General features: G+C 40.3%; 1 protein-coding gene across 3 annotated transcripts in view; it reads right to left on the bottom strand.

The window, feature by feature from the left end:
* NRP1 (neuropilin 1) overlaps positions 1 to 13,525 on the bottom strand; it is a 113,691-nt gene that overhangs the window by 67,624 nt on the left and 32,542 nt on the right. The window lies entirely within an intron of this gene.

The following is a 13,525-nucleotide window of genomic DNA, read 5'->3' as shown; positions in this document are numbered from 1 at the left end:
AAACCTAAGACTGTATAAGGAAAACATGTAATAACCAAATAATGATTGGTAGTAAAAGTTTGCCTGTGAGCAACACTTTAGGGCTCCTCAGCCCTGTCACCAGAGATGCCAAGATGCAATGTCTGCTCTGACAGATTTGGTGTTCAAGGGCTGAGGAGAGCAAGCCCAGCAGGCTGAGGGTGCTAAACCAGCCCAGGGAATACAAGACAAGGAAGGGAGGGAGAAGCTGCAGGTGCAGAGACAAGTCTGTTCTTAAATTTTATTAGCAGATGATTTCACTTGACCCCAGACAGGAAGGAGGATCAGACCTAATCTTTAGAACCAGTTTTATCTTCTCCTAGAAAGTGGTGGCATTTGGAGCTTGGGTTGTGCCCTGTGGCTCTTTCAGGCAGCAGCAAAAGGCTTCTCCCTGTCCCTGCCTCTGTGTCTCAGCCACGCTGCCCTTTCATTTAACAAGCTGCTGTTAGCCAGACAATCTCATTTACTTTTCATTATCTTACTACGACTGATATTAAAATGTTGCCATTAATTTGTTTAGACCTTTATATTCTACTGTGGTGCTTACTCAAATGTTCCAAGCATATTAATATACAAGGAAGAGCTAAAAATGACAGGACAATAAAGTGTGTCTGGCATTTTTAAAGAGATCAAAGGAAAAAAAAAGTCTTCATGATGACCAATGTCATTTTTAACAACTCTGCTCCAAACCATCCAGGGCACATTACTTATGTTTACATGAAGTCCTGTGAGACAGCTGCAAAGATGATATCACTAGTTAAAGTGGACAGCTTAAGGCTCCTTAAATTAAAAATGACATTACCTCATCAGTTAAAATTGTGTGCCAGCTTTGGTGTATATCAAATAGAAAATAAAGCTGACACTGATGGAACTGCAAGCATTAACATATGTGAAATATTGTGCTAACTGCATTTCTTCTTATGTATTTGGTTTTTCTAGTAGCAATTGCTCAGCTCACTAGCTTCACTGTCCCAGTGCAGACTGGTGGAAATACAAAGCAGAAATATGCATTTCTGAGATAATTTTACAGATGCTTAAGTAACCTGTATTTTTTTTAAAATTAGACTTCTGTTCTTTCTATGATGTCTTTATGATATGTGTATAACAGGATTTGAAAGTCAGGAGAAAAGCTGTAAAGAGACTTCAGAATTGTTGGGGTTTTGTCTGGTTTGTTTTTTTATTTTCCCTCCTCAAAAATATCTTTAAAAATGCCAGCTCTAAGTTCCCTGCAAAACCTATTGAAAGTACTCAGGGATACATGCTACTAATTTTTATATTTTGGGAAAAAAAGTATGCTGAGAATTTTTAACAAGACAACTTTTCTCCAAATAATCAGCTGCTTGTTAAAAAGAAAGAGTAACCACATAAACCCACAGCATCTCAGTGACAGTCTTTGCTCCTTTTACCCCATGGTGACATTATTTCACCAGTTTCCCAGGCACCATTCTTTGCTCAAGCTTCAACAGTAGACAAATTTTCAAATGGTAGGAAAAAAAATTAAATAAAAATGCTAAGCATATTTTACATTCTTTTTTGCTCAATATATAAAGGAGATAAAAAATTCAAAAGGCTTGGATTTGGTGCTTTTATTCTGGTACACCTTAAAAATAAACAATGCTATATTGTCTTGCTATAGTCTTGCTTCCATATACAGCCAAAAAATAACTAACCTGTAAGTACAAATTTTGCTTTTATATGAAGTAAATTAGGCAAAAAAAACCCCATTTAAATTAAATTCTATCACTCTCCTAGTTTTCCTCCTTTATAGCAATAGCCTGCCCACACTTTCCATTGTCTGCTGTAGTGACAGAATAGTAATTTATGGTGCTCTTCCTGGCTGCTATGCAGTTGTAAATGATACAATTTGGTTACTAAAAGGCTTTCTTCTAATGGATTTTTGCAAGTTAGAGGTCATGCAGCCCTGTGGAAGATTGGAGGATTTTTCAATTTTTTTTCTTTCATTTTGAAAAATTACTGACAGATAGTGAAGAAGTTTAGCTGTGAGACAAAGGGTAAGAAGAACAATTTGAAAAGAGGAAGCTATAGAGATCAGCCCCACAACCTTCATATTCTAATGATCATGTTTTACTTTTGGCAGTTAACAAATGGATTTGGATTCTCCCACACTGGTGGCAACATATGATATCTGGGCTGCAGTAAATTAGTATCTATATTATTTTTTTCTCAGAGAAATAAAATTACTCTGGATTTTACTAGTTTATACTTGGAAACCAACATCCTGCTGTCATTTTTGCACTTTTCAAAATCCTACCAGAGACCACAGCATATCACAAACAACTGGTCTTGTAAATAGGAGAAAGTACAGTCACAACTTGGAAATGGAGTTGCTGCCAAGGAAGCTCAGAAAGCAGCTTGCATGTCCCTCTGGACTTGGTAGCAGTTCTTTTCCATAAGTTTGTCAGAAGATGCTGTGCCAGGGATACAGTTGGCACGTTGGCATCCCTGTGAGAAGACTGAATGTGTCACCTCCGCAGCACCCAGACAGACTTGGCATCCAGCCCAGAATACTGAGTTTGCAAATTTGGATTTCCCATTTGGCAATTCTTCACTCAGTTACTGCTGTCAATGGTGTGGCAAATATTTCTTGTAATTTTATAGTCCTTTAGAGCTTATGGCAGAGAGATGTAAATATAAACATGGTGCTAGCCACTGAGTCTAGTTTCAGGTGAAAGACTCAAGCACGAGTTCAGATGTGAAAACAGGAGATGCCTGCCCAGAAGAGAGGACAGTCAGTGAATGTGCTCATGGAGCCACTTTGCCACGATGCAAAAAGCATTCCCTTTTTGCTTGCTTGGGTCTTTCCAGATACCCCATTTCTGTTTGCACCCTCTGTAGTGTGCAAAGCTTTTGGGTGGGAGACTGATAAATAGCCCTGCAAGAGCTCACACACATTTCCTGCTCCTCCCAGCTGCTGCCTGGACAGGCCATACTAGTTAGCCCTAATTTTATGGTTTAGTAAAGCCATGTCTGGAAGAGATCTTTCCCTGTGGAAAGATAAAGGAATCTAGAATTCCTCTACAAAGTCTTTAAGGAATTGCAAAGAACTTGTACTTTTTTGGAAAGTGTAAGTTACAGTTTTAAGGAAAAGGCCAAACAATATCCATAAAATGAGCCCTGGGCAGTGAAAAACACAAAGAGCCACAGAATTCAAATTTTGGTGAATTTTCTAGCACCAGTTTCTATTAAGTGGTAAGAGTGCTTACATAGGGGTTCAGTTCTGAACATGCTGGAAACCCTGAAATGCACCATTGCATGTTGTACTGCAGAAAGTGAGGTGCAAGCGCTGGAAAGCCCTCTCTGCTCCTGAAGCCAGCCATTCTGCCAAGCTACACTCTGCTTCTACACATTTGCCTATTACCAGGGCAGTGACATCTCCTGCCTTTTTCCTTAAAAAATTCCTTTTCAAGAAATAGGCAGAACTCAGCTGAAATCTAAATATCTGCCATTTAATCTTATGAAACAGTTAATGAAATATAGAAAACTATAATTTACATCCAAGTATGCCATATTTTTCTGCAGCCTACTGTGATCTATATAGCTGTTATGAATACTTTGGCTATTCACCTGTTAGGATGAAAAAATTTCCCAAGTGTTTCTTTATTTTATCACTCTGATTCCACATCCAACCAAGCTGCTAAATTTCTCCCTGACATGAATTATCCACCTTGGTCAGAATATCTTTGGTTCTGAAAATTTTCCTCTTAGTATGTATATTTCTTTTGCCTTTATTTTATAAAGATTTTTTTTTATTCCTCACAAGTCTGCACTTTAGTTGAACAGAAGGCATCACAAGAAGAAATCTAAATAAAGAGCTTCAAGTTGTTCTGCACTGTGGCTTTGTGCCCCATTAGTTACTGAGGGTTAGAGGTGTGGGATTTACTGCAGTGCTTGTGGCACAAGGCAATCTGTATCCCAGAGCTAAAAGCTTAAAAGCTGCAGGCACTCGAGGGACACCAACCTTAATCCCAGTTTATTAGCAGCAAGAAAAACAAGCACATGTTATAAAAAATAAAAAATTAGGCATAGCCCTGAACGGGCTGATTTTCTGTCTGTAACCTCAGCATCTGTTGCATTTCTCTTCATCTGAGCCTCCTCTGTGCAGCCTGAGCAGTCTCCAGGGCCTCCTGTAAGGCAACCCATCTCGTGGGCACTGGGGCACTGACCCATTGTGTGAAGACACATCAGCCTTCCCTGTAGCTGGGACTGTCAGTGCAGTGTCTGCACCAAGGGGATATAATTCCTCACACGTGGGCCTCACAAGACACCTTGATGGAGGTGAAGGCAGCATGCAGCCCTCAGAGGATCCTGGGTGACTGCTGTGTCCTCAACAAGTCTAAGCAGGGCACAAGTGCTCCCTGATCACTGGGTGGCATGGGAACTGCAGGGAGTTTCCCTTTTTAAGCCCATTCCCAGTGTGCTCAGTGACATGGGATCCTGCATGGTGTATTCCTGCCAGGCTGCTTGCTCCTGTCCCACACTGCAGTCTTCTCAACGGAGAGTTCCTTCTCCATCTTTACAAATCATCTCTTGGTGTGGGTATGTCTTTGCCTTCCTTCCTTCCTTCCTTCCTTCCTTCCTTCCTTCCTTCCTTCCTTCCTTCCTTCCTTCCTTCCTTCCTTCCTTCCTTCCTTCCTTCCTTCCTTCCTTCCTTCCTTCCTTCCTTCCTTCCTTCCTTCCTTCCTTCCTTCCTTCCTTCCTTCCTTCCTTCCTTCCTTCCTTCCTTCCTCCCTCCCTCCCTCCCTCCCTCCCTTTCTCCCTCCCTCCCTTTCTCCCCCTTTCTCCCCCTTTCTCCCTTTTTTCTCCAAGTCTATTAAAATGCCCAGCAGATATTTCTCCAAGGATGGACATGCGCACAATTTAATTAGGATGAGCCAGGCAGTGCAAGCTCCATGAGAAGGGAAAGGGGGAGTCAGTGCCCATGGCAGGAGCTTTTAAACTGATTTTGCCTGTACTGGATTCATGGTGCAGATGCAGCCCCCCGAGGGAGACAACAGATCATCTAAATCCCAGAGTTCTTTAAAGTGCTGGATATTTAAATGCACAATTTGCAATCGATTAATGATCTGTAATTTACCGTCAGTTTGGGGGGCCTTTGTTTCCATTGGTCTTTTGTGAGCTGGTGTTTTTATGGTGTTCACCCAGGGCCAAAATTCACTGGAGTTATTCATACAAAGGTCCTGTCAACCTAAGAGATTTCTGGGAATAAGGCCATTGGGATTTGGCCACTGTTCAGTAATTTACTAATGCCATTAACTGACGGTGGGTCTCCATTAAGAATGAACTACTGAGGGTCTATTTTAGTGCAAGACAATGCCGTATCGAAAAAGAGAAAAGATGTAACAAAGACATCAATAAATATCTACAGTTACCCACTGCAACAGTTAAATTCCAACTCATGTTAGCAGCAGTCTTGTTATTACACTGGTTTCTACAATAATTGAATGCATTGGGATTTGCACTTTCGTTTAAAATTAAGCTTTTAATTCTCTGCCGAACAAAGGAATCTGAAATGCTCCATATCTTAACCAATAACATTTCAAAACCCAGAAGTAACAAAAATAATCATCACCATTTTAAAATCTGAGTATCCTTCATCTTACCACACGCCCCTTGCATTTTGGCTCATGTTTTTTGAGTACCTGGGACTGGCAGAACTGAAGATCTGAACCAAATAAGATTGTATCTGCACTTTTATCTCTACAGCTCCACTGAGAACAATAGCCAGATCTTTATCTGCTGCAAATGAGATTAGGCCCTTTATACCAATGGATCTAAGTCGGTTTACACTGACATATGGCTAAAGAGGATGCAAGTGGTGACAGAATATTTTACCTTGCGTTTACTTGGGTCTATTCTATTAATATCAAATAAAATCTGGAAAATTCTTCAACAGAAATGAGAACACCAGGATTCACTTTTGGAATGCATATAACATTGTCATGCAGAAAATGAAGAAGAACAAGAGGTTATGGACTGGGTTTTGAAATTTTAGCACTACAATGTCCTAAGGGAAGTAAAAGCAAAATTCATCTGCTAAGGTCTTCAGCACATCTATTTGCAAAAAGCATTTCACCAATGAAAAGACTTGATCTCGAAGTCACAGTAAATTCCACTGATTTCACTGCTTGCCACATACTGTAATAAATTATAATATAATGATCCCAGTATATAAAAATGAAAACCTCTTCTGGGAAGAAACTTTCAATTTTAAAGCTCTTCAGTGAGAAACTTCAGTTCATAACTTTCTGGCACAGAAAAATGTTATCTTTTCATGGAAAAGGTTTCTGTCTGTCAAATAAGACAAATTTACAAATGCTTGACTTCCACTTTAAGTGGGGGAAAAAGAAACACTTAGCAGTTTAAAGACTTCAGAGAGGAAGGAGCTTTCTAGTGTCAAACTGGTGAAGTTTAGTATTTATAGGAATTTCACATGCCTCTAATTACTCTAAACTCAGTTCCCAAGTAAAATATGCCATCTGGAAGATATTAGAGTCATTTACAACTTGTTCACTTCCCTATTTCACTGCAAAATCTTACCTCTTGCCAACTTTCCAGTGTTCTTCACAAAATGAAATGCAGCCTAATTTTTTCTGGTTGTTTAATAGTTACTTTATCTATGTTGAGACAGCTAAGGGTTTTAGAGACTGGAAAAATAGTTATATTTTTTAAAAACTAACTTTCTTATTACTCACTGTACCTCAAGCTTTTCATGTGGATGTTTCAGGCGTGAGGGTTATGCCTAGGCTTAGTTTAGCATTTAGCCACTAATTTGACATGGTTAGATTTGGAAAGATATCCTAGGTGATAAGAGATAGAAGAAAGATGACACAAACAGCCAACATGCATAAGAATAGGCTCTTTAAAGCAAAAAAAAAAAAAAAAAATTCCAAAAACTCGACTATATGGTTTTGTTTTGGTTTCTATGACCTCCCAAGAGATGCCCATCAATCAGAAAACTTCTTGTTAGTACAGCAACTTCATCCAAGTATGCCAATCTGTTTATAAGTGAAGCTTTGCGACATTCCTCTGAGGTAAAGTTGTCATTCTCATTTTACATATGTGGAGACAGGAGAGAAAGACTGAGTGCCAGCAGTCTTATAGGAATTTTGCAAACAGCAAGGAACAAAGCTGAGATAGCCATATACTGAGTTTTAAACATAAGAGCCCAGTCTAGCTTCTCCCGAAATAATGGAAAGATTCCTAGTGGCTTCTGTGGGTTTCAAATAAAGCTTCTTAACAGAGGCTTGGAACTTGGAAGTTTTCCTAAGCTATAGAATGACTGGAAGAAGGGGCTGCAAAGTCTCACACAGAATCACAAATACATTTCTGTAGGAGAACTAGACTAAATAACTTGCATACAGAGACTCATGCATATATACAGACTCACACTCACTGTACACCTCTATATCCATCAAACATTGTTTTCATGTGCCTAACAAGTTTAATGATTTGTGGTTGGATTAGTGCTCTGTGCATGTACTGCTGAATTCACTAAAAAGCCTGCCTAATTGGTAAGTTAGAGAAGCCTTGGGTTTGCTTCCTCAAATGCCGAAAGAACAGAGAAAAAGCTGTATCAAATGGAGATCAGAATCAGTTGTGACTCCTTTTTCTTTCCATGAAAGGAGAAAAGAAATGCTTTAAAGTTATGGCAACCTTATAGCACTCCATTTGGGAGTTTGAACCACTGATTAATTTGTAATTATCCTTTGGGGAATCCATGTAGTATATTAATCACAACCTTAGGAACTCAACTTTTAAAACTATAAGGTAGATGTTAGCTTTTCACAGAAACTGTTAAAGTTCAGAACATAAAATAAGTTTCACACTTTGGAAACTCAGATATTTGTCCCTTGTGGGCTGTCTACAACCTCTCTGACCAATACCTGTAATTAATGAAACTAAAAGAGGCTAAAGGAGAAAGGAAATTACAGACATACATATCAGCTTTAGATCAGAAGTTATAGCAATTCTCTTCCATAGCAACCATGTCCTGAAGCTTTGTAAATACAGTAAAATGATGGACATTTTCATTTACTTCCAGTTAGGAACTACATAGGGGAATATTAAGGATGCAGTTTTAGGCACTTGGAGTTCAATATTTCTCGGTGTTGTTCCCTTTGTTGTGATTTCTGCATCACATGCCTTGTGGGCAGACCTTGGGCCAAGTGGAAAATCCACTGTGGGGTTAGTGTCTTCCACATATTTAGTCTGTAGTGATAGAAATGACTGCTGTGGGTCTTCATTGCCTGAAAGGGTGACACATGTAAATGATTGGATTAATTTTTTGCTGAGACTCAAACCTGTATATAGCCACACGACTAGGCATATGTACAAACAAGTGGAGTTATTGGAAAATGTCCAGCTTTGCTTTTGAAACTTTTTGGCTTGTCAGTGTTTCATCATGTGCATATATTAGAGTTTTTCCTGTGGATTTTTACTGGGGAAAGGAGGGTCAGACTCTTTTGAGCTATCACTGAAGAAAAAAAGAGTTTGAACTACATAAAGGAGATCCAAACTTTCAAACTTTTTTCTGTATTGAAAACAGAGTCCTTAAGTGTGTGAGATTCGTGGCATTATTAGGTAAACATTCTCATAATGCTGAGAAGATCTTTGGCAGACTATTGTAACATCTAGATGAAAACCATCTCCATACTTCTTTCTTATAATACAAACTTGGGAAGGCGAAGTGCCTGGCCATAACATCTAGGAGTGTTCTCTGGCACAGCAGGCACACAAAGCTGAATAAGAAACATTTGTAGTTCAGAGATCAGCCCACTTACAACGTCTGCATGTTTCCTGGCGAGCTGTTATCTAAGCACAAAATCATTTGGTTGTGTACATTGCCACTTTAACAAACAACCCTTAAGCACATGAGTAATACTTAGGGTTGGCAACTTTAAAGGAGCCCTGGCTTTGTGAAATCTGAATGATATTTCCTACGAGCAGTGCAGGGAACAGTTACTCAAGGATGGTGCTTTCAAATTCCAGGCTTCTGATCTGACTAAGTGTGGTTGAAGAGCTGCCTGAAAAGGTCCCATGGCTTGTCTTCTGTTTTGCAACTGGGACGTGTATGCACGTATGTGTGTGTTTCTGTGTGTATATTTTTATATTCTTTATACAAGAAGAGACCTGAATAATTTCAGATGTTTTTTCCTAAAGTTCATCCTCAGCCAGAGAACAGCCTGGGAAACTTCTCAGCCTGGAAGACATTCATTTCAAAACCACTAAAGCAGATGAGAGCAGGGAAGCAGAGTGTCTGTGTAGATTTAAACTATAGTAATTGCCAGCCAATGCTTTTCTATTAATTTGTTGTCTAACTTCGGTAGAGACATTATAAATAAAACCCCTGTTGATAATGCATGACTTATGCATGTCCTTACAGGTGTAGTCTGATTTTGCACACATCAGTGTGTCAATCCAACATGAGTGCAACCTCTCCCTGAGATTATGCTCTTGAAATCTGCATTAGGAAATTCAATATTACCCTCAGAATTATCATTTTCTTATAAAGTATGATTACTTAATGTTTATTGCAAGCAGATCACTATTTAAAGTGTTTCAGAGTTACAGTACTTTGTTTTTGTAATGGAGCTCCAGTTAAAGTGTACCATTTTGAAACACCAGGATATAAAAGTTTGTCCCATCAAGCAACTTTATTGCTATTTTATTGTGGGTATCCTAGAACTGAAACGTATATATAACTTAAATAAATGTATTTATCTTATGATAAAATATACCATAGATGCTTAAATCTGCTAAGCCTGAATTCAGTTAATTTTTATCCTGTATCAAAGAGAATGTCACAGTTTTTATGTGTTTTGTGACCTCAAGATTTATATGGGTCTTAAGAAATAACTATGTCTTTAGAAAAGAGGAAAACAGTGGCCAATAAACATTCCCAGTAGCCTAAAAACAGGAACAGCTTGTTAGCTGAGGTCAGCCATATGACCCAGTGCCCAGTGAAACTGCATTGTTATAGCTGGAATGTGGGGCAAACCAGCTATGCAAAAAAAAACCCACCCCAGTGATTCACCTTTCATAAAAATGTCTTACCAAGAGAGGCATGTGATAATGACTTACAGGAAGGAAAACGTGCACAGCAGATCAGCGAAGGAAAATGTGCACAGCAGATCAGCACCATCTCTGCTACAGATTTAGAGGGTTTAGTGGCATTGCATCTGAGGTGCATTGCCCTACACTAATTTAAAATGGAAAACTAAGTGGAAAACCTACCAGAATTCACAAGGGTTTGCTGAAAAATTTGTTTTCCATTGTTTTCTTCTGGTACTTAATACTTTGGAAAGCAAGCAGGGTAATGGACATACAAATGACACAAACATATACACAGCTCATGGGCTTCAGTAATTGGGACCATACTGAATACATGCATGCCAGCTCAAATCCCCAGCGGGAGCTGCACAAATGTCAAGGAAGTATTCATTAAATGGGACTGATTTTGTCTTCTTTCCACTTCCTTTTCCTCCCTCATCAGTGCAACTTCTTGAGCTGTACTCTCTCTTAAGTCTGCTGAGCATTTGGGCTCATACTCAGTGGACGCTAGATCTATTTTGGAGTGGCACGGCTGTGAGATGACCCCTGCCTTTGAAATCAGGGCAATGTAAAACCTAAGTCAGGAGTACCACACTCACAAAGAAATTGCTGCTTTTGAGGTCAGAAGTAATGTTCTCCTAGAACCACTCTCCCATCCTTGTACAGGCTGCTTGGACAGCTGTAATCAAGGAAAAGACGCTCTTCAGGAAAGAGCTGTTACTGGGTCCAAGAAAGTATGGATTATGATGTTGATATGTTTTGTGCATTTCATGGGTCAGGCTTCTGCCCTTGCTTTCTACTTAGAGAAATGGACAGTGTGACATGGGGCTATAATAATATATTACCTGACAGACCAAGGGGATCTGCAAATAACAGAATGAATTGCAAACAAAAATGGCATTGCATCTTCTTTCCTTTTGTAACCCATAAGGGAGTGGTGTTCTAAGTCTTCTTTAATTAATTACAATAAATAAGCCTTGAAAGGCAATAAACCATTATACAGCTGAGGAAAACACTCTGCAATTAAATGGACAAAATACTGATTTGATGGCTTTTGTTTAGTTTACACTTTCAGTAGGTATTTATAAATGCTTTTACTTTTGTTTGCCTACTTAGTGTTGATAAGCACATACAAGAGCAACCTGTGTAAGACTCTGTGGTATTAAGCATTGATTCTTTCCTCTCCTTCACTCCTGGCAAGCAGCACACTAACTCAGACAGACAAGCCGTGAAATGTGTTTGGGCCGGATCCTCTCGTACGTGCAGAGAATCTGCGCGAGATAACGCCAGGCTTTCCTTTATGGTTTAATAATGCAAAAGACAGGCTTTCACACACTGGGGAGAACAAGGTTTGTTTGCCTTATGCATTCTTAAAGGTATAAATTGCCCAAAACAGTAGTAGGAAGTCTGGGAAGGAAATGAGATAATACACCATCCCTTTCCTCACTTTGAGCGTTCTGAGCAGGCTGACAGAGAGGACTGACTTGCACAGAGGGACTTGGGGACTCCTTTCGGCAGCACAGCCTCCATCCTTCTGTGGCAAACACTCCCCGTGCTGTGTCTGAGGTGGTGCAGACCCCAGGGTGCTGCATGCAGGGCACACTGTGCCCCTCTGGAGCTGTCCTCCCTGGCCAGCAGTGCTGCCAGACACTGTCACCTTGCAGGCTAGCAGTGACAGAGGAACCTGTGGGTTTGCTCTACCCAAATAACCAACAGCTCACCCAGCTTTGAGCCAGGCGGTAAATGCATCATGTTCAGCCCCTACTCTGAATAAAAGTGTGGATACCTGGCAGGGGAGGGTCTGTAGCTGGAAAGGTCTCAACCTTTGTGTCAAAATCACTTGTTTGTATCTCAGACTGAAACATTATTTTCATAATTTTTAAACACAAACCCTTCATGTCTGAACAGCTCGTGGGTTTCATGCTGCTGAGTCTAGGTGTCCCTCCTAGTCCCCCTTTAAAATTTTACAGTGTAACATAACCTCATTTTGTTACGCTGTAAACATTTCCAAGATACAGGATCCTGTTTTTTATTATGGGGGGAAATGGTAATAACCCCCCTCTTCCCTGAAACATGCAGAAAACCCCATCAACAAATTAATTGTACACATTCCTCATTAGCTTTAACCCGGATTTGGTCTCATGGGCACTGTAAAGCTAGTCCCTCTTTCTCCCTGAACAAAGGGATGTTAGGAGACTTACAAACCACTGGAGAGGCACAATCGTGCCTGACTCACAGTACCAACATGTTGCAATGAACAGATTCCTGAAACAGCTCCACCCGAATTGTATTTTCACGTATTTGGCATATAACATGTTTTTCAGCTTTTCCTCAATTACTGCACATTACTCCTCAAACAGATACCACAAAGTGTCCTCAGTCCTTACATGTTTGCAGCATGGCTACTATAGGAACCACTCCAGCCAGACAACTTTGAGAAAAATTTCAAACCTTAGTCCCTTCCCCCTGTAAAAATTCCACTTGGGAATTAACAAAAATCAGAACTAGCAGACGGATAATAGACAAAATGATGAAGGATTACCTCTTTTTTCCCCACAGGGATAAGGATCATGGAAACATGTCTCATGCCAGCAACAAAAGGATGTGTCAGCTGGAAAGAACCTAAGGTTTCTACACAGCCCTGTGCTCTGGGAAAAGCACGGTATTGCTTGTTAATGGTGCTGCTGAGAGCAGTGATAAACTCTACCAAAAACTGCAATCCTTGCATTTGGAGATGTGATTACAACACATGTCTGAACTGTTTTTATTTAACTGGCTGAGGAACTTACAATGTCATGGACTCTGCTCAGTGCTGAATGTTCCCACCAGGAGCAATAAATCCTGTGCCACCACGGCTTTGCCACTGACTGGGCCAGAGTCTGGCACCACTATGGATGCTGCAGTCACACTTTGCAGTGCAGTTGCAAACACCCAACCTGCAGCAGGTTGGAAGCTGGGAGTCATTCTGCTTTCATCAGAGCCACTGTCTGGGAAGGCAGGAGCATTGGAAAGGAATTGGGTTGCCCAGGGGTTGCCTGTTCAGTCAGCTGTATGCTTTCTGGTTTGTTACAGCTCTGTTCTGTTCGCACAGTAGTTAGCAGGGCCATAAAGCTGTGAGATTAGAGAGACAGTTGGTATTTTAAGATGCAAATGTGAGCCTAGATGACCCTCAGTAAGATGGGGCTTAGTTAGGTCATTTAGGGACATAGGAGCTGATGGGTGAAAGTGGGCAGACGCTGGACTGGAAGGCTGAAAGCAAGCTCTTTACATCTGCCATGGCTATTCAGTGAAGCCAAGTGTCAGCTAACTTCCCTGTGCCACAGCTTTCTGGACTCGAAAATCAGATATTGATATTTCCCTGAAAGAGTTTGAAGTCACAGGATGAACAGAGATGGCCACAGTACTAGTGACACTGGCATTAATTTTGTGATTCAGT

This window comes from Camarhynchus parvulus, chromosome 2 (assembly GCF_901933205.1).
Source record: "Camarhynchus parvulus chromosome 2, STF_HiC, whole genome shotgun sequence".
In the NCBI taxonomy this organism is placed as follows: domain Eukaryota; kingdom Metazoa; phylum Chordata; class Aves; order Passeriformes; family Thraupidae; genus Camarhynchus; species Camarhynchus parvulus.
This window is presented reverse-complemented; position numbering and strand designations above follow the sequence as displayed.